Raw genomic sequence first — 21,912 nt, forward strand, 5'->3', positions numbered from 1 at the left:
CTCAAGAACTGTGAATACTTTTACATTTTTCTGGAACTTGGAACATACAGTAATTTGAGTCTGAAGGGGTTAACATCTTGCCTTTTTGATTATGTCAATGAAGGATTAGGCTCTTTATGTTTAATCATTTATTTTTGAAGGCATTGAAAAGAACATATAAAGAGTTCAGACGCAAAAGCCGCAAAACGCCACTTCTGCTAAAAATGAGCTAATGACATTGAGTGAATGCTTTAGGCACATACTATATGTTTAACAAATAATTTTGCTTCAAATCATCCAAATCGTAGTGTCAGCACATTCCGAAATAACAGTTTATTGGCAAAAGCTTTTAAGCGCCACTTGCCTTTGACAGCAAAAGCCGTTATGTCCAGAGACCCAATCAGAAGGCACGAATCTACTCATATGTTTTTAATGTAACGGCACGCTGATAAACCGGCTTTTATGAGGAGACCACTTTCAATTAAAATTTAAAAGATGGAGTTTGATAAATAGATGAGACCGTCCGATTGTCAGTAAATGGCACATGAAAACGTCCCTTACCTCAAAACTCTCTGCATTATAAGAAAAACAAAACACAATATACAGTCGGAAGTGTAGCATATACGTTCATAACTTTTTTTTGCGGAGTGAAGCTACTTTGAATGTGTTCTACATTAAACGGCAACACGATTTCTTAAAAGACGAAGTGAGGATGCCTTTCTTTCATGCCACATGGGTGCTATGAGGATGAACTAGAGACAAAAAAGAGACCATGACCATGTTTATGGTGAGAATGAATGAATGACAGCTTCTAAAAGTGTCTGAGAGACATCTTCTTTTTGCACACGAGGCCTACCTAATGTACCTAATGTAAGCTACATTTAAAAGATAAATATAATTTATGAAACTATACTTATATTACTTCATTACCTACAGTTAAAGTCAGAATTATTAGCTCCCTGAATTATCAGCCCCCCCTGTTTATTTTTTCCCCAATTTCTTTTTAACGGAGAGAAGATTTTTTCAACACATTTCTAAACTTAATAGTTTTAATTACTAATTTCTAATAAGTCATTTCTTTTATCTTTGTCATGATGACAGTAAATAATATTTTACTAGATATTTTCAAGACACTTCTATACAGCCTAAATCAAAGGGGGGCGAATAATTTTGACTTTAACTGTATATGTCTGATAAGCTTTTTATATTAATGGACAACACACAGATATTGATGTTTTACAATGTATTTACACTACATTATTTTAATCTAACGAGCTAAGTTTGCAGTGTATGCATTAAATCTAAATCCCAAATATCAGAAATGACAACAGATTGTTAAGATGTAATTAATGTTAATTTTAATGGTATTGATTATTGCACTTACTTGACAGATTTTCCTTTTGCTTAGTCCCTGGTTTATCAGGGTTTACCACAGCGGAATGAACCGCCACTTCCTTGACAGATGTATGTATTTTTAATATTAGGTGTTTTATGTTTGATAAAGTAATTTCTAAAAGCATCTTTACAGATTTTTTAGCTCATTACAATGTCTTGTCCCAATAGGTGGATTTAGAGGTTTTTGCTAAAAAAAAGCAGAAGTGGACTTAGCTGGTTTTGACGCAAAATAAAATCTGCCTTGTTAAAAACCAAAAAATTGTCCAAAGTGACATTTAAAAATATATATTTTATTCACTAGCTAATAATCTTATTGTTAACTATAAAATTAAACTTCTAAACCTAATCAAAAGAGCCTGATAGAAAATGTTCATTTACAAGAAAAGAGGTTTGATGGATTTAGAGGGTTTTGCATCTGAACTCTTCATATTCTTTGCCATAAAAGTTAAATTACTGAGCCTATACCCATGAGATTGAGAAAAAAATGTTCTATATATATAAATTTGTTTGAGTGACCAGAGGGAGCACAGGCTGACGGGCCCGGAGGGGTCTTGGTGAGCAGGGACTGGGCTTGGACATTGACAGCAGCCTTGGGGGAAATGGGCACTGTGAGCATCCTCTTAATGCCGCGTTACACACATGCTGATGCCACCACACTCACTACAGCCCTAAAGCAGGAGCAGGAACTCAACATGGCCTACCTTTGTCCACACCAATCCCATCATTCCTCCAGCACTGGGGGGGTTGGTTAAACACAGCACACTCATCCAGCCCACGATCCAACCAAGCCGCAGATCGCATCTCTATTTTTGTAAATGCGCGGCGGTGGATTGATTGTGGCTGGCAGCATCGTGAGACTGGGCTCCAGCATTTAACTTAATGTTTGTTTCTTTTTTTCTCTTCGCCAGCGCCAGTGCTCCCTGAACAGTCTTCCGAGAGAGTTGAGCACGATTCCCATGGATTTGAAAAACTTCACTGTATTGTGTGTCTTTATAGATGTGCCTTCATGCTTTAAAAAGCAAACAGCTGCTTTGAGCATTCAACGTTTTAAGTTGTCAGGGGAGCCCACAGATCTTTATTGAGTGGGCAAGAAGTGCTCTGCCCAACAACGATGCCGCAATATAGCAAATAACACTAAGGGGGAACTTGCTAAGAATAAATGTCAAGCACATATTGCTTTTCTCACTTTGGTCTGCAAAAGTAAATCCCCTGGTAAGCTTAAAATCAGTTCGGAGAGAGTTTTGTACACTAAAACTATAAGGCCATATAAATCTATTAAAGATATAGTTCCTCCAAAAATGCAAATGTGCTGTTCGTTTACTCAGGCCATCCGAGATGTACAGTAGGTGTAGGTGATTTGTTTGTCCTCTCAGTAGCGCATTCAAGAATTTTACTTTTGTTCAAACCGTGCTCACGGTAAGTCATACAGTTCAAGTCAGTGGTCTTTCATCAGTTCTTAGAGTAAAAAACAAAAGTTCAATGTCAGCGCAGTCATCTACCAAGAGGTTTCAGAACACTTCATGCTCCTTCTGCTGACCAGCTTTTAGGAGATGCTGATTTAATATTTCCAGCAAGACGTGGCACCTGCTCACATTGCCAAAAGTACTGATACAGTACTTGGTTTAAAGACAATGGAATCCCTGTGCTCAAATGGCCAGCAAACTTGTCTGACCTTAACACCATAGAAAATGTATGTTGATGAACTGTGAAAAGGAGGATGCGAGATACCATACCCACCAATGCAGAAGAGCCGAAGGCCACTATCAGAGCTACCTGAGCTTCCATAACACCTCAGCAGTACCGCAGCTTGATCACCTTCATGATACATAACATTGCTGAAGTATTTTTTTGCAAAGAGATCCCAGACTCTGTATTAAGAACTGTACATTTGAGAGGGGTCTGGCAGCAGAGTTGCACTTGCATCTTCAGGCTTGCACGCTCTGGCATCCACACTTCCTATGCAAGTGACGTCATTTACAATCGACACCTGCACCTGTCACGTCACTTGAAACACAAATAAATCAAAATTAAGTTTCCAGTTCGTTTGCCTTGACAGTTATGACAGTGATGACGTTGTTAAATAATTCTAAGTACTTAAGTTGTACACCATGTCAGACTGCCCCACCACCTGAAAAGCAGTTAGTATATTCATTATATGATTAAATGCTTCAATGTAAATTTACCAAAGCAGGCTACTATTAACATTCATACCAGTAAAGCTTGTTATTTATAATCACTATCAGGTCCAAATATACACACAAGGTATTCTTCCACAGTTGTGAATAAAAAAAAAAAAAAAAACACCAGGCAAATTTGAATTGTACTTTTTATTTTTAAACATTTTAAAGAGTTGTAGCATTAAAACTAACAGATACACATTATTGACTTACAGCAATGATTCTTGAACAACTATTCTTTAAACCTGTTCTTGATAAGTTAGCACAGGAGTGCATCTATATGAGCTCATTGCATTATTGGGTATTATTGTTGGTTGACTGTCAGTGAATCTCTTTAATAAAAGCCCCACATTTTTATCTAATGCAGAAAGCGAAACTCCCTTTTATATCTCATTTGCACTAAGTGACAGAAATCACCAAGAGTGTCTCATTTAGATGAGCAGCTAGTTTTTATTTGAAACTCCTCAGTTTTGAAGGCACAATTGTGTGTGGTGCAGTCCTGGGCCTGTGAAATGTGACTCTTTTATTGCCAGCACTCATCATCCTTCATTTTTTTTTTATCTCTTCTGTAGTGTCTCTAAAGATGAAAGGAATTAGCGAGGCATGAAACAGGTTCACCCATTTTCTATTCTTGCCAAGACTCACAAACCCGACAAAAGCGGGCCCACATTTTCATATCTCGGGGATATTTTACCCGCCTGCACATTCACCTCCAACTCCAAAATCGCATGTAAGCTTCCTAATTGCATTGAAATTTGCTTCTTATATTTCATCTCGCGCGAGAAATATTGTACCTAATTATGTATTCATGGAAGCCATTAGGAGAAGGAAGCAGGCATCTTAATGCATTTATTTTAAGCCCTAATTTAATGTAAGTGGTCAGATTTATACGAATAATGATCATCAGCATTCATGCTGTGATCTTTCGCTCCAGAACATATTCTCTCTTGCTTCGTCTTTCCTCTAGGTGACAAAATAACAATGAGATAAATGCCATTCACAACATATCTTTATATGGGAAAGAGATGATGTTTTAGTCATATTTTAGTCGTTAGGCATTTGGAAAGTTACTCTTTGTTTCCAAATCAGTGTGACTGAAGAGTAATGAGCTGCCTAACGTCTGTTCTGTTAGTCTGTGTGCCAACGAGCAATGATACAACTCTATCTGCATGTAAATAAAGCAAGCACCCACCAGAGAAATCCCACAGCAAGTTGAAATTTGGTATCGAGACAGATACATGGAGTTAGTAGTTAAGAGCATCTGTTATTTAGTCTTAAGCAGAATCTTTTGCTATAAACACAGACACACGACCATCTTATGTTTTCAAACACTTTTTTCCCGTTATTTGTTTGTGACTAATAGACACATTTTAACTTGCTCTAGTTGCCACAACAACAAAACTCAACAGCGAATGCACACAGAGCAGTCGTGACCCAGACAAAAGAAAGTGTGTCTCCAGACCTTATAATGGGGGTCAGTTCAGCTGGCTAAAGAGTCTTGCTTTGTCCTCAATTGGAGAGGCTTTTGAAGCTAAAGAGGTCGTTGCAATATATATCTTGACTAAACTCTGCTTTTAGGCTCAGTCACCCTTGTAAGACTGAAACTCGGACACATTGTGCTTTTCAGGCTGGCGTCGCTGTCCAAGGTGCTGAATCACACCACCCACACTGTGACAGGAGCTGTCCAAGGTACTGCTCCGCTGTCAGATATTTCTATTTAAAGTCTGGGAGCTGATCATTTGCCATATCTTGTTAAATTTCACATTTTAAAAACGTATTATTAATAGTTTCTCTAGTTTTTATTGTACTGTACTTTTAACCATATTTATTTATTTTTTAGATAAATAGAGATTGCTAATAAAAAAAGTATGTTTTAGTTTTCATTCATTATAAAACTGTGTTATAAATTATGTCTTCATGCATGCTAAACTATATAAAAAAATTCACCATGCATGTTTAAAGTGATACTAGGGTGTGTTCAACTGTTATTTGTTTTACTGTCAAATTCACAGCTGCAGTTCTTTCTGCTATAAATGTGTCTTTATGGCTGCTTTTCTGCATGCAGTTTTCTGCTGTGCTATTATTGATTTGAGTTTTACCCACTCCTAAATGTCATGAACAAAAATAAATGGCAGCTTGTTTTATGATCAGATGCCCCCCTCCTGACTAACTAGATAATTAGATGGTTCTTTTTGACAGCAGTTATCATATCACCCTGTATCACCTCTATCTATCTATCTATCTATCTATCTATCTATCTATCTATCTATCTATCTATCTATCTATCTATCTATCTATCTATCTATCTATCTATCTATCTATCTATCTATCTATCTATCTATTTTATTTTTTTGTTTGTTATTTATTCATTTTATAACACATCATTTTACTTTGTAGATATATTTTATTTTATAATGTTTTCTTTCATTTGTTTATTGATTTATTTGTATAAAATCATTTTTATGGTTTCTTTCTTTCTTTAAGAACAGTTTATCTATTAATTTATTTTTTGTTTATTATCCATTCATTCATTAATTCATTCAATAACCTCTCATTTTGCTTTTTAATTATTTCATTTGAATTTTTTATTATTATTATTATTATTCGTTAGTTTGTATAAAATAATTTCATGGGTGTTTTCTTTCTTTATTTACTTTTTCTTTATATATATATATATATATATATATATATATATATATATATATATATATATATATATATATATATATATATATATATATATATATATATATATATATAATATTTTTGTTTATAATTTTTCTGTAGGTCCTCTTCAAGGAATTTGGCTTTACGTTTTGGGTGTTTAAAAAGAAAAAGGCAAAAAAAAAAGACCACTTTTTTTTTTTTAAATGGACCCGGCTCCAAGGGTTTATAAAAGTAATTTTATTTGTCTAGGGTTCTTTCATTTTATGTCCTTGACCCTAGACCAGGGTTGTTACAATTTAAAAAATGTTACATGTTTTATTGATTGATTGAATGTATTTGACTATATTGTGGTGCTATATATTTATTAGTTCTTTTGTTTCTTTCTTTGTTTGCTTCAATTGTTTTTAATTAGGGTTTACAACTTTAAAGCAAATTTGAAGTTTTATAGAGGGCAAAATTGACTGTCCTTGGTGACAGATTGCTATATCTTCTGCAATCTGGTAATGCATAATTCTTATTCATAATGCTCATCCTACGGGTTTCCTCCTGGTGATCCTGACACCTGTCACTCTGTCCATCTTTCATGTCACCCTCACACTTTTTCATCTTATTTCACAACACATTGCCCAAACGGCTTTGAAATGCAGACTGTTTACTAACATTAGAGAGATGGCATGCGTATATGCAGACGTTTTCCGCATGTGTTTTCACAACGAGGCATTAAAAAGAAGCCTTTGAAGTATTTTGATGTTTCTTTGCTGCTCTCTTGCCAGTTTCATAAATAGGTCAGACGCTCTTTGCATCATTTTTTTTTCTGTTCATCCGGTAGGCATAAAGTGTGCAGATTCACTCCAGCGTCTCTCTTCCTTTTTATTTAATTTTATTTCTCCTGCTTTTTTAAGTCTTTTTCTCTGGAGCTGTCTGTAATCTGTCAACTTTACAAACGTACTTTATTATTTCTCATACACACATTTGGCTCTTAGAGAAATAGTCATTCATTCACAGAAGGCATAGTAGTATTACACGTATTGAGGGCTGTAATTTTTTGTAATTTCCTTGGGAGCTGGAGAAAGGATTGCACTTCTTTAAAGAGGTGTGATGGTGCACTATTTTCGCTATTAGTTATGTTTGCTTTCAACTTTTCCTTTGAGATGAGCTTTTTGTGTGTTTGTTGGAGTGCCTGTTTCTACAGGATCCATTTAACGGTATTGAATTGACTAATGCATTTAACTGGGTAAAAGCGCATGTAATTTATAGGTGTGTTATGTATGGTTTGAGTTCGTCATATGTGATGAGGATATGATAACTGTGCTGTGCAAAAGTTTTACCAATCAACGTTTTTTGAAATAGGATCTTGGTTGAAGTTTGTGCTCTACAAGGCTACATTTATTTGATAAAAAATGTATACAATACATAAAATACGAAAGCAATGACATTATTGAATTGATCAATTCAAAATAAATACATAAATAAAAGTAAAAATAAGAAAATAAAATAAGAAAGCAATGAATTTATTGAATTAATTAATAACAGCTAAGAATTGTTAATAATTAAAATATTATATATTTTATACACCCAGCGCTTCACAATCATGAGGGGGGTCTCTCCACACCACCACCAGTGTGCAGCATCCACTTGGATGATGCGACGGCTGCCACAGGACAACGGCGCCAGTGCACCCACCACACACCAGCTATTGGTGGAGTGGAGAAACAGTGATACAGCCAATTCGGTGGAAGGGGATGATTGGGAGGCCATGATCGTATGGGCCGATAGAGGGACTTTGGCCAGGACACCGGGGTTACACCCCTGCTCTTTCATGAGAAGTGCCATGGGATTTTTAATGACCACGGAGAGTCAGGACCTCGGTTTAACGTCTCATCCGAAAGACAGCGCCTACTGACAGTGTAGTGTCCCCTTCACTTTTACTGGGGCATTAGGACTCACATAGACCTCAGGTTGAGCGCCCCCTGATGGCCTCACTAACACCACTTCCAACAGCAACCTGGTGTTCTCTAGTGGTCTCCCATCCAGGTACTAACCAGGGCTGCGTTTCCCAAAAGCATCGTAAGCCTAAGAAGTTCGTAGAAATGATCGTACGACTGATCTTAATATTACGGTCTGTTTCCCAAAAGCATCGTAACTTAAGTAGCACTTGAAAATCTTAGTGGATCTACGAGTGCTCTGGAGTAATCGTAAAGCCTTAAGTGCATCGTAAGGAGACAGAGTTATGAGGGCACCTGCTGGACAACCGGCAAATTGCACCTACAATTTACTTCTCTTCAAAGTCATTATTCATTTTATTTGTACGTATATCTCTATTCATTTATATTTTCTACACATTACACAATTCAATATACAAATAATAATTCTTCCTGACCTCATTCCCTGATCTTTTAATCCCCCTTGTTGCAGTAAGTTTTGTAGCAATATCGTCCCACATTTTTTGTTTTTCTTTATTTGTGTGACTGCCCTTAAACCTGCTGAAAATTATATGTTTTTGTAGCTCCACCTCCTCTAAAATAATATTAATTTCCTCTTTTTGAAAAATGACTTTTCTTTGTTTTTTGGTTTCAGCCATTTTGCTAGTGTCTCCACCCCTAGGTATGTGCTTATTTATATTTTTGTCCTATTAGCAAATGCACATCAGGTGGGGATAATTAGGCTAAACTTTTCAAAAATAAATGTAAGAGCTTATTTATTTATTTACTTATTTATTTATTTTGATGTGAGATAAGCAATTTTTGATAAAGAAATTGATAAATAATTCTACTTAATTAAGGTTTCATATAAATATCGAAAATGATGCTGATGTCATTTCTGGCAAGGACTGTTAGAATTAGTTTTATGCGAGATTGGAGCAAGACAGATACGACATTTCCAGTTAATTTATGTTTTTAAACTGGCTCAAAAATATATTTTTTTTATGTTATTCGAGTTGAATATACATTCACACAAGTACAAGAAGAATTATATGGATTGCTATAACATGTGCAACAATAACGAGCCATTCTATAGCGTGACATTTCAGCACTTAACAAACGGATAGCGACTCCTAAGTTGCACTTAAAGCTGGGCTACGTGCAATTGTGTTAAGTGCATTTTTGGGAAACGCACGTGAAACAATAACGAACGTTCGCAAAATGACTCGTAGAAAACGCTCTTAAGTGCTAAGATCAATCGTTATCGGGAAACGCAGCCCAGGCTCAGCCCTGCTTAGCTTCAGTGAGTAACCGGTCTGGGCTGCAGGGTGATATGGCTGTGGTCAGATTAATTAAGTTTAAAAAAAAACTTAATTAATCTGATTTTGTAGATTTTGATTAAAATTGATAAAAAAAATTTTCCAAAAATTATTTATGTTTTAAATATATATATTTAAATGTATAGATTTTATTGTAAGATAAATGGTTTTTAAGCTTTTTATATCAGAACCAGCCTGGTAAAAGGGGTGTTTTTTTTTTTTTCTGCAGCCAGACCCCTCTCGACAATTTAAGCACTACACTGTAAAAAAAAAAAAAAAGTTGAATAAACTTAAAATAATAAGGCAACCAATCACACACAGCTTTTTAAGTTAACTAAGTCAACTTAAAATATTTTGTTGAATTCCTTGTTTAACCAACAACATATTTTTGTTTGCTGAACAAATATTATCATGTTTACTCAACAAGATCTTTTGTTTGCTAAACAAAAATTTTCACGTTTATTCAACAAGATCTTTTGTTTACTGAACAAAAATGATCATGTTTACCCAACAAGATCTTTTGTTTGCTGAACAAAAATTTTCACATTTATTCAACAAGATCTTTTGTTTACTGAACAAAAATGATCATGTTTACCCAACAAGATCTTTTGTTTGCTGAACAAAAATTTTCACGTTTATTCAACAAGATCTTTTGTTTACTGAACAAAAATGATCATGTTTACCCAACAAGATCTTTTGTTTGCTGAACAAAAATTTTCACGTTTATTCAACAAGATCTTTTGTTTACTGAACAAAAATGATCATGTTTACTCAACAAGATCTTTTGTTTGCTGAACAAAAATTTTCACGTTTATTCAACAAGATCTTTTGTTTACTGAACAAAAATGATCATGTTTACTCAACAAGATTTTTTTAGTTTACTGAACAAAATAAAACAAACTGATTCATTATGCATTTACTATTAATTTTTAGGATTCATATTAAATACACAAGAATAGTCAATTCACTTTTTTTATTTTTAACTGTGTTCAAATCACAATCCAAAACATTTGCATACAAAATCAGCATTTGACATTAGCCGTGTTCAGCATTGGGCTAGTTTGTACACAACTAGTACTGAATGTTTCCAGATTTGAAAAGATTGTTCACTGCTTCAACATAAAATAACTGGCAACCTTACTAAAACCAAGCTATTAGTGTGTCCAAACACTCAAACCAGGTGAATATACAATTATCTAATCAGAGTAAACCCTAAAAGCCACTCCATTCAAACAGTCTTTAAAGTGTACTGCACTTTTGTCAACAAAGTACATCAAGTCCAAAAACAGACCTCAAAACATTCAAACAGTGGCACAGTGGGAAGTGCTTTCGCCTCCCACCAAGGTCGCTGGTTCGAGTCTCAGCTGGGTCAGTTGCCGTTACTGTGTGGAGTTTGAATGTTCTCCCTGCGTTCACGTGGGTTTCCTTTGGGTTCTCTGGTTTCCCCCACAGTCCAAAGACGTGTGGCACAGGTGAATTGGGTAGGCTAAAATTGTCCATAGTGTATGTGTGAATGAGTGTGTATGGATGTTTTCCAGAGATGGGTTGCAGCCGGAAGGGCATCCGCTGCGTAAAACAAGTTCATTGCGCTGTGGCGACCCCAGATTAATAAAGGGACTAAGCCGAAAATAAAATGAATGAATGAATGAACTGAACTCTCGCAGATCATGTGCCACCAACCTCCATAAAACATGCTGAATCACTTAAAAAGTATATTTGAGTTCTTTTGGGTGTTCCATATTCAGTCTATACAAGAGGCTGAACAAGTAAGCGAAGGCTGCAGGCAGATGTGTGATATCCTGAAGTACTATGGCCTCCTCCAAGATTTTAGCGAGGTTCATCACATATTGCAGGGATGCAGAAGTGCCATTATCATCTTCCACCACAGTGAAGATTCCAATCCTTTAATCTCTGGTGCTGTGGTCTTCAGGCTCCGTGTCCTTATAGGAGATTAAGTAATGGGAAAATTAATTGATGTGTAATATTAATTACTACTTATTAATGTTATTACTATTATGCAAAGAAAATAAAAACATGTAATACTTTCGTACATACAAACAGTAACACTTAGAATAGTCTATAATATATAATAATTGAACAATATATTGACAACTTTTTATTATTTAGCAATTTTTTTAACTTTTATTTTACATAAAATTGCAAAGATTTACTTTTATTTGATACAGTTTCAATTGTGAAAGTTGTTTATTGTCCTGTTTAGAATATAACTGAGCCTTTAATTGTCATTCATAAGGGATTTATAAAGCATAAATAGTCCTCACTTTAGATTAGGTCACAACTGGATGAAGTTAAGCTCATAAAGCATATACTAACATACAAAGTAACTATTATTACATACCTTAATATTAGGATATTTAAATGTTAATTTGAATAGTTTATTAATCGTGTACTTAAGCATTCTGAATGATCTTAAAAACACCAAGTATTCTTAAATAACTGGTTTGTAAATAATGCACTACTTAAATTAGTAATACAAATGAATCATTAAAGTTAAAAAAATACAATCACTGAGCACTTCATGTAGAGTTATGCTTAACAGAAAATAAATTAACTATTCACTAATACTAAATAAATTTATAGCGTGCAGCTATTATAAGTGTTACCAAGCAGACTAATAAATGTAGAATAGGGTATGAAAATGGGTAACTTACCAGACATATCTTGAGAAAGCAAGCAAAATTTTTACGAAGAAAAATTGGCAATCCCTCAAGAGCTGCTCTTTCTCGATCGGTGACAATATCAGTGACCTAAAGGAAAGTCATTTACAAAGGGTGTTTTACAATCTTATTGTTTTGTAAGTAAAAATGTACTTAGTACATTTAAATGAGCATAGTATTTTATTCATGCTGTTGAAAAAACACATGGCTTTATTTTTAAAAAAGAATTTTGTGGTTTCCATACAATGGAATTTGATAATGGTTGTGTTGGCAAATTTAGAAAAATGTTTAGTTTCATGTGACAATTACTTTGAGTTAAAAACTACAGCTATTAATTTCTATTTTCCTCTTTGAATGTATTCATTTGAAATGGTCACTCAAAACAAGTGAAACATCTGTTATTTATCTTACTTCCATCTCACAATCAAAACACAACTTGACACAATTAAAATTAATGCAAAAGGGCTGGACAATTAAATAGTTGCAATTACGTTTTATTAGACTGTATTACCTGAGCATGAAATTCATGCTTTTGTGTTTGACAGGACAAAATATGTTGCACATGTTAAAAACATCAGACGGGTGTATAAGAAAAAAAAAATTCTTAATGAGTACCTGCTCATCCATCTTGTTTAAAGTTGTATCCATCTCTGGACCCATTGAATCCCTTCTTTTTCTGTAGAGTTTCAGGAGAGGTGCTGTATATTTATCAAGTCACTCGATTAACTGTCTCAGGAGATCTACATTACAGATCTAAGAAAACTCTTTGCAGATCTACAATATACAAAAAAACATACATATTAATATTTACACATAATATATATATATATATATATATATATATATATATATATATATATATATATATATATATATATATATATATATATATATATATATATATATTTGTAAATGTAAATATTTAAATGTTCAAATGCTGAATACAGATGTATTTTGAATTACCTATAATAATAATGTTGTTTGTTATTTTTAGCATTATCATTACTACCTTGAATGAAACCAAAGCAATTGCAATATAGTGACTTACCTCTTCCTTAAAGTCCAGGTTATCTCTCTCTAATTTCTTCCTGGCTAAATCTCAACAACTTCTTTTGGGCAAAGAGAAAAGGTTTCTTGCATCTGCTGGTGAATGACCGTCAAATTTCACTGATGATAGCAAGTCTCACCTCCTCAAGGAAATCTTGCATTGAATTATGTCATTGTCAATATTTCAGTCCTTTTGAGCAAAAAGAAAGAAAAATATATATTTAGCCCTTTATATTTTTTATGTAAATAAAAGCTAGCTGACTGTTAAAGCAAGTTGGTCTGAATATGATAGACATTTAGTCGAGCTAACTAATATACAAGCAAATCAAGCAATGAATTACATGAAAATCACACGATTTTCACACAAATTACACAGTTAAACACGTCACCGTTTGTTCCACTGGCTCTGGTTCGAAGGGAAAAAAGGTTATGATGTGCGCAATGCTGACAGCAATCTAGATAAACAGGACATAATGTTATATTCGTTTTAGCAAGGAAATTTGACTTGGATACCTGATCTGGTATGTTATATGATACTCATTGTATTAATCGTGAGTTATTAAAGCAAATGACTCGATTGAAATCGCTATTTGTTTCAAATACATTCACTCAAAACTTTTATTGATGTAAATAGCCAAAACCAAGTGCACGAAACAAGTAACTCACGGCTAAATTATAACAAATAGTTCCGTATTAGGATACACGCGCACATCAAAGCCAACATATCAAATAATATAACGTTAGATGACAACAAAAAAGACATACATACCTATGATTTAGTGATGTGACGTTGTGCGCCGAGTCTTCGAAGCATGTATCAAAAAAACGATACATCTCGCAGTGAAGCAGTGTACCGGAGCTTGATTCGTTTTGCCATCATCACGTGATCAGTGACGTCCGAAGCTTCATTTTTGCCTTTACCCACGTGACTGCTTCGAATTTTGATTCAAAGGTTTAAACACCCTCATAGTAAAGTGTATAGCTAGAGAATTGGCGTCTATTACATACATTTGTTTCAAAGCACTGCACCAGTCTCAAACACCAGTAATTAAACTAAACTACAATAGTATTTTTTAGTAAAAAGGTTTTGAACAATACTAAAGTGTATTAGCGTATTTTTTATGACTATCTTTAAAAAAAACCACCGCATATCGTAGTATTGTGTTTGACAGAGAGCATCTGGTGAATGCAACACTGAAGCATCATTCATATAGCGTCCTCCTAGAGCACTCGCCTCCCAATCAGGAATCGTTGATTCGATCCCTGCTTGGAGCGGGACTAATTGTATTATGATAAACTTTTGAATACCTTGGATTTTACTACAATCATCAGTTGTGTAATGTAATATATCTTGTGTAAAAACTACAGTAATTGAGTAATTTGTTTATATTGCTGTTTTTGTATTACTACATGAATGAGTTGGTCAGTTGTGAACAATTGACATTATGGCAACACAGTGCTTTCCCACACTTTCACCAGAAGAGATCCTCATCGAGCTCTGATTTAGAAAGCTTCGAGTAACGAACCTTTTTCCGATACAATTTAGTCGAGCGCTTCACTGGTTCAGAAAGCTTCATTTCACCATCACTACTATGATTTAGCAGAAACGTCGTTGGCCTGCTCTTAACCGCTCTATCACGGTCTCTCACATCATTAATACACTGGTAAAATAGATCGGGCAGTCAGATGGGTAGCACATCGCACAAAAAACATGTATACAATTATATACAATCGATTATGAAAACAATTGACACGTAGCTCCGCAGAAAGAAAGATGGTTCGTTTTGTCGCGCGCATGAGACAGGTACCCCCTGCAGTGAGCTATGGAAGTAAATTGCGCATGCGCCAGAAGCTTATAAGGCGCATGCGCCAACAAGAAGGGCACGCATCAACGCAAAACTAAGAATTTTGTATTAGTTCAACGAAATATTTTAAGTTTTTCACATTGAAGCACCATATTTGTTGAACAAACTAACTATTATTTGTCAGCATTTCAAATGAAAATATTTAAATTCAGTTAACTTATTAATCTTTGTTCAGAGGACTTTTTGAAAGTTGGCGTTTTTACAGTGTATATTTAGCTGAATTGGCTTGTCGGATGCTCATCATAACCACACTTTTTAATATACCAAATATTTCCTAAGGATTTAGAATAAAGAAATATTTTATTATTTTTTTTTTTTATCCAAATGTATATCATTAGAAAAAAACTTTTTTTTATTAAAAAATTAGGCCTATTGTCATTAATTAGGCAAATAACAAAGTGGCCAGAACATTTGGCCATTTTAACAAAAAGTAATGAATAGATTGACAGTAAAAGTTACTAATGAAAGGTAGTTACCAGTAGTGAAAGACTTCTCTAAAGTCAGATTGTGTGTTTTCTTGCATAGCTGGAAATTGGAAAAATATTTGTTAGCATTGGCCAAATCTCTAAGCTCTTCTCACACCCAACAGAGTATTCCACATAGTTTTAAAGCCTTTTTCCTTTTTCCATTGGTCATTTTGACTATTTATGATGGCAAAGCAGTCAAAATAAGACAAATGAGCTCATTATGGGACAAATTATGGACCTTTGTCAGTGAGAGGTAGGCCTTTCACCTATTTTTTTGCCAGTTTATATCATACTTATATTCAGTTCTTTGCAAAAGTTTCCAGATTTGTTAATACATAATACTGTTTTTAGTGTGTGCATTCGTGCATGTGTGTGTTGTATTAGTCATGTTTGAAAAATATTACATATTTAATGAAATAATTATTCATTTGTACATTTAAACATGTTTGTATTCTGTGATGTAAAAAAATTTAGCTAATCTTAACAAAATCCTTGTCAATCATCTGTGGAAGTATACTAATAACTAATTCCCCTTAGTCACCCGCAGTGTCTTGCCTTTATTTACTGCAGTGAATTCTATAGTAAGGAAGCTCAATCTGCGTAATGACACTTTTGTGTGTTCATGTGAGTAAACCCTAGGTTTCTTTGCACCATCTGCTTGCAAACCCTCACATCACAGCAACAGTCCGCTAACTCCATGTAGGCTGGTAATTTGCATGTTGTCAAGCTGTAGATTATTCAGCGTCTAGAGGATTATATCCTCCTCTGCACCAGAAGTTCAGACGCAGCCAAACTGAGGTTTCGCCCATAGTAGATTCATACAGATGACACACATGATGGCAATGACGCAGGAGCTCGACTGAGCCACAAACCACTCAGTCCAGACTGAGAACTCTAATCAAGTGCTGTTCAAAAATTATTTACTGGCTCACTTGACCATATTTACTCTTTAGGATATCACCAGATATCAGTGTTGACACAGAGTTTAATATGTAATAGATTATCAAAAGATAAATATCAGTAATGCGGGAAAAGAAGGAGACACTACATTGTTAAATGACAATTTGTATTTTTTTGGGAAACTATAAATACAGTTAAACTCCTCAAACAGAATTAATTATTCAAGTAAGCAACTTTTCCAGAGATTGATTGCGGCTGGATGGGCATCCGCTGCATAAAAAAAACAAAAAAAAAACGTGCTGGATAAATTGGATAAGCCGAAAAAGAAAATGAATGAACGAATGAATAAGTAGGCAACACTTCAGGCCACTTTATAAGGTACACCTTACTAGTACCGGGGTGGACCCCCTTTTGTATTCAAAACTGCCTTAATCCTTCATGGCATAGATTCAACAAGGTACTGGAAATATTCCTCAGAGATTTTGGTTCATATTGACATGATAGCATCATGCAGTTGCTGCAGATTTGTTGGCTGCACATTCATGATGCGAATCTCCTGTTTCACAACATCCCAAAGGTGCTTTATTGGATTGAGATCTGGTGACTATGAAGGTCACTTAAGTACAGTGAACTGAACTCATTGTCATGTTCAAGAAACCAGTCTAAGATGTTTCGGGCTTTATGACATGGTGTTTTATCCTGCTGGAAGTAGCCATCAGATGATGGGTGCACTGTGGTCATAAAGGGATGGACATGTTCAGCAACAATACTCAGGTCTGTGGTGTTGACACAATGCTCAATTGGTACAAATGGGCCCAAGGTGTGCCAAGAAAATATCCCCAACACCATGAAACCACCACCACCGGCCTGAACTGTTGTTACAAGACAGGATAAATCCATACTTTCATGTTGTTGACGACAAATTCCGCAGCAGAAATCAATACTTATCATACCAGGCAGCTTCTATAGTCCAATTCTGGTGAGCCTATGTGAATTGTAGCCTCAGCTTCATCAATGCATTTTAACATGTAGACACGGGGAATGGCCAGACTTACAGAAGTGGCTCCCGATGTGGTCTTCTGGTGCTCTAGCCCATCCACCTCAAGGTTGGACATGTTGTGCCCACAGAACTGCCACTCACTGGATATGTTCTCTCTGTCATTCTCTGTAAACCCTAAAGATGGTTGTGTGTGAAAATCCATTTTCTGAAATACTCAGACCAGCCTGCCTGGCACATACATACATACATCATTCTTGTTGTCACAGTATTGTTGTTGTTGTTGTTGTTATTTAAAAGTAATTTTTACATTTTCATTCATTTATAATAGGAGCATGCATGCATACAGATTTTTTCATTTTTTTGTTTACATACATTTTTCATTTATTTTTAAAATTATTTAGTCATTTATACAAAAAATAAATAAATAAATAATAATAAATAAATTTATTTTGGAAAGAATAATAAGAGAACACATGAATTAATGAACAAATGGATAAACAAATCAAATTTAATTGCAAGTAGGGGTTACAGTAGTAATTACAAACCTGATGCACACCCTGAAACATTAGAAAAGCTGATTGAACTACCATAGTGTATGAAATGTGCTATATAAATAAACTTGCCTTGCCTTGAAACCTTAAGAGAATTTTAAGTTTGTGATTTCCAGACCTAAAAAGGTTGACTGAACATTTACAAAACCTTAGTAAATACTTACTATAATATTATTAAAACATAGATAACACTATAATCTTAATATAATAAGTAATCATATTATAATCTTTACCATATTATAATCTTTAATCTTTAGAGGAAGTCTTACAGAAAGTCAGTATTAATCTTATTATTATTTTATTTTCAGTTTCTGAACCCCGGCCCAGGTTGTGGATGCACAGTAAATCAATACTCATGACAGAAACAGGCACACAGGTCTTGCACACTGACCTTCACTTCATTCACTGTGTAATTAATCCACTCCTTTCCATCTATATGTTTGACTTTAGGAGCTTTTAGTTGGCCTGACCTCTTCTGTCAGTGACTCGGGAGCATTAGATTCCCCCACTGCAGTTTTAAATTCATCCATTGTAATTCAAAGAAGGGATGAAGCATTTTTAGAAAGCTCCTCTTTAGTGCTGTGTCCATGTTCCCTCTGTTCGCATAAGAGACTGAATAGGACGAGTCACAGCGCTCAAATGTTTCCAGACGGAGTATATTATCAGCGCTTCAGAGTCCGAGGGGAGGTTGTTAGCGTCTCATCTTCATGCAGAAAGAAATAAATCAGAAGTGGTGAAGGCACTCGTGTTGCTCCTCAGACACTGGCTTATGCAAACCTTCAGGGAAGAGGCATTAGATTGATTGTTGAAGCTGACTGGGAGTGTTGGAAACTGTCTGACGACCGGGATAAATCCTGTTTAAGGAAATTTCCATGTCTGCTTCGCCACCATGTAACTATCGGGCCTCATAGGCATTATTCTTGAGGTCAGTCAATGCTGTTTTGATTTGGCAGAGGACTGAGGGGGGAAAAAAAAACAGGGCTTTTTTGGTAATTGATAGTCCAAATGTTTTTAAAGATTACATGTGTAAAGAGTTTTGAAATGCGAAGGAAGTCGGAAAAAACTCAAATGTATTTCCTCCTTTCTAACCTTCTGGGACTGGTACAGATTCATATTTCACATCTTGGCATATAGAGGAAACACACTTACTATTTTTTGCAGTTGACTCAAATGCAAACATTTAGTAATGTAAAATAAAATTATAAATGAAAATTATTAGCCCCCTTTGTATTTTTTTTCTTTTTTAAATATTTCCCAAATAATTATTTCAAAATATGTTTAACAGAGCAAAAAAATAAATAAATAAATACAGTATGTCTGATAATATTTTTTTTCTTCTGGAGAAAGTCGTATTTGTTTTATTTCGGCTAGAATAAAAGCAGTTTTTATTTTTTTTAAAAACTATTTTAAGGTCAAAATTATTAGCCCCTTTAGGCTATATTTTTTTTGATAGTCTACAGAACAAACCATCATTATACAATAACTTGTCTAACTACCCGAACCTGCCTAGTTAACCTAAGTAACCTAGTTAAGCCTTTAAATGTCACTTTAAGCTGTATAGAAGTGTCTTGAAAAATATCTTGTAACATATTATTTACTGTCATCAAAAATTAATGATGTCATCATTAAAACTATTATGTTTAAAAATGTGTTGAAAAAATCTTCTCCCCGTTAAACAGAAATAGGGGAAAAAAATAAACAGGGGAGCTAATAATTATTAATAATTATTCTGACTTCATCTGTCGCCTCACAGCAAGAAGGTTGCAGGTTCGAGCTGGGTCAGTTGGCGTTTCTGTGTAGAGTTTGCATGTTTTCCCTGCATTCGTGTGGGTTTCCTCCGGGTGCTCCGATTTCCCCCACAGTCCAAAGACATGCAGTACAGGTAAATAGGGTAGGCTAAATTGTCAAGTGTATGAGTGTGAATGAGTTTGTATGAATGTTTCCCAGAGATAGGTTGCAGCTAGAAGGGCATCCGCTGAGTAAAACAAATGCTGGAATAGTTGGCGGTTCATTCTGCTGTGGCGCGACCCCTGATTAATAAAGGGCCAGGCCGAAAAGAAAATGAATGAATAAAAATAAAATAAAATAAAATAGTAAAATAATATGAAGTAAAATATATTATTATATATAATATAATATATAAAAGTACAAAATATATATAATATAATATATAAAAGTACAAAAAAAAATTAATAAAAAAATTAAAGTAAAATAATAATAATAATAATAATAATAATAATAATAATAATAATAATAATGAACGACATCAGTTGTAATAGTAAAATTAGTATTTACAAACCCAATGGACACAATGTGTAGCCCTCTGTGGTGCTGTCACATTTAAATGATTTTGTTTACTTTTTTTCATGACCATAAAAGGACCTAAAAGGAGTAGTTCACCCCAAATTGAATCAATCTCAGTGTTTACTGAACACCTGTAACCATGGACATCTTTAGTAGGAAAAACAAATACAAATACTTCTGTCTTTTATGTGTTCAACAGAAGAAAGAAACAGCTTTGGAGCAAGTGAAGGGTGAACTATCCCCTCAGAATATTCATGAATTTGACCATTTGACAACCTGGAGTTATTGCCATTAGGAATCATAAAAATTTACAATAAGTTTGGTGTCAAGTTTTATAGGCTCTTTGAGGCTGCGTTTACTTGATCAAAAATTTAGTAAAACAGTCTCTATTTATAGTTTTCAATAACTGTTTCTAATTGTAAATGTTTATGTATTTTTATGTTCAGTAAACATAATGCAGACATTCCTCTCATTGGTTGACTTGTCAATAATCCCACGCTGAAATCATTCTATGCAGTGGTAAGGCAGCTTAATAAAAAGGAAAAGGTCTCTTTGCAGTGAATTGGCAAAGTTGGTTTGTTAAAGTGTGTTAGAGTTTTTGACTTGAAGCTCAGTTCTGACAGAAGTGTCATTTGCGTCTGTGGAAGTCAGAGGCGAGATCAACATGAGGTTTTCAGAGAACTGCTCTGAAAGTTACTTGCGAACTCGCACTTCATGGTTAGTGAGGGCAAGTAATTCTTGTGAAACCGAGGAGATAAACAAGAGCTTCCGTTTCTTCATGTGCTGGCAATGCCATGATGTTGCCATTCCCACAATCTGCCACAGGTGATGATGTTATAGTTTTGCAGTTATACCTTTAAATAATAGGACTCATTTTAAAGGTCCTTTCTCCCTCTTAACTTTATTATTATTATTATTATTATTATTATTATTATTATTATTATTATTATTATTATTATTATTATTATTAAATTGCATTGAGTTCAGTTAACACAATAAAACCACCAGAGCATTAAAAATGTGTGCTCTTTATATGACAAACAGTAAACATAACAGATTCTGTATTAGCCATAGCTACCATATAAGAACTTTATCTAGTGCCAGTGTCTTACACAGATGATGTTTTTATAGTTTTGCAGTACTACTTTTAAACAATAAAAAAAACTATGTTTTGTTTTATTTATTTATTTATAGTTTTTAGTTTTATTTTGCTTTATTTTAAAATTTTTGTTTTGCGTTGCTTTTATTTTGTTTTATTTAGTATATTAGTTTTTATATTATTTATTTTAGTTTAGTTTAGTTTTTTGTCTTGTTTTATTTAATTTTATTATTGTTTAGATTTTTTTTGCTTTATTTTAATTAGTTGTTTATTTATTTATTTTTAAATAGCTTTTTATTGCTTTGCTTTATTTACATTTTTTGTTTTGTTTTGCTTTTTTGCTTCATTTGACAATACATTTCTAAACATAATAGTTTTATTAACTAATTTCTAATAACTGATTTAGTTTATCTTTGCCATGATGACAGTACATAATATTTTACAAAATATTTTTCAAGACACTGGTATTCAGCTTAAAATGACATTTAAAGCCTTAACTAGGTTAATAAGGGTAATTAGGCAAGTTAGGGTATAGGCAAGTT

General features: G+C 34.2%; 1 protein-coding gene and 1 long non-coding RNA gene across 2 annotated transcripts in view; one reads left to right on the plus strand and one right to left on the minus strand.

The window, feature by feature from the left end:
• Positions 1 to 21,912, plus strand: part of tenm2a (teneurin transmembrane protein 2a) — a 1,361,633-nt gene that overhangs the window by 746,087 nt on the left and 593,634 nt on the right. The gene's annotated exons all lie outside the window — the stretch shown is intronic.
• LOC110438989 (uncharacterized) lies at positions 10,418 to 13,980 on the minus strand. Its single transcript, XR_002457383.3, has 5 exons — positions 13,954 to 13,980; positions 13,186 to 13,374; positions 12,753 to 12,911; positions 12,132 to 12,227; positions 10,418 to 11,399 (listed from the first exon to the last, which is right to left on the minus strand). It is a non-coding gene; the product is annotated as an uncharacterized lncRNA (long non-coding RNA).

This window comes from Danio rerio, chromosome 14, assembly GCF_049306965.1.
Source record: "Danio rerio strain Tuebingen ecotype United States chromosome 14, GRCz12tu, whole genome shotgun sequence".
Taxonomy (NCBI): domain Eukaryota; kingdom Metazoa; phylum Chordata; class Actinopteri; order Cypriniformes; family Danionidae; genus Danio; species Danio rerio.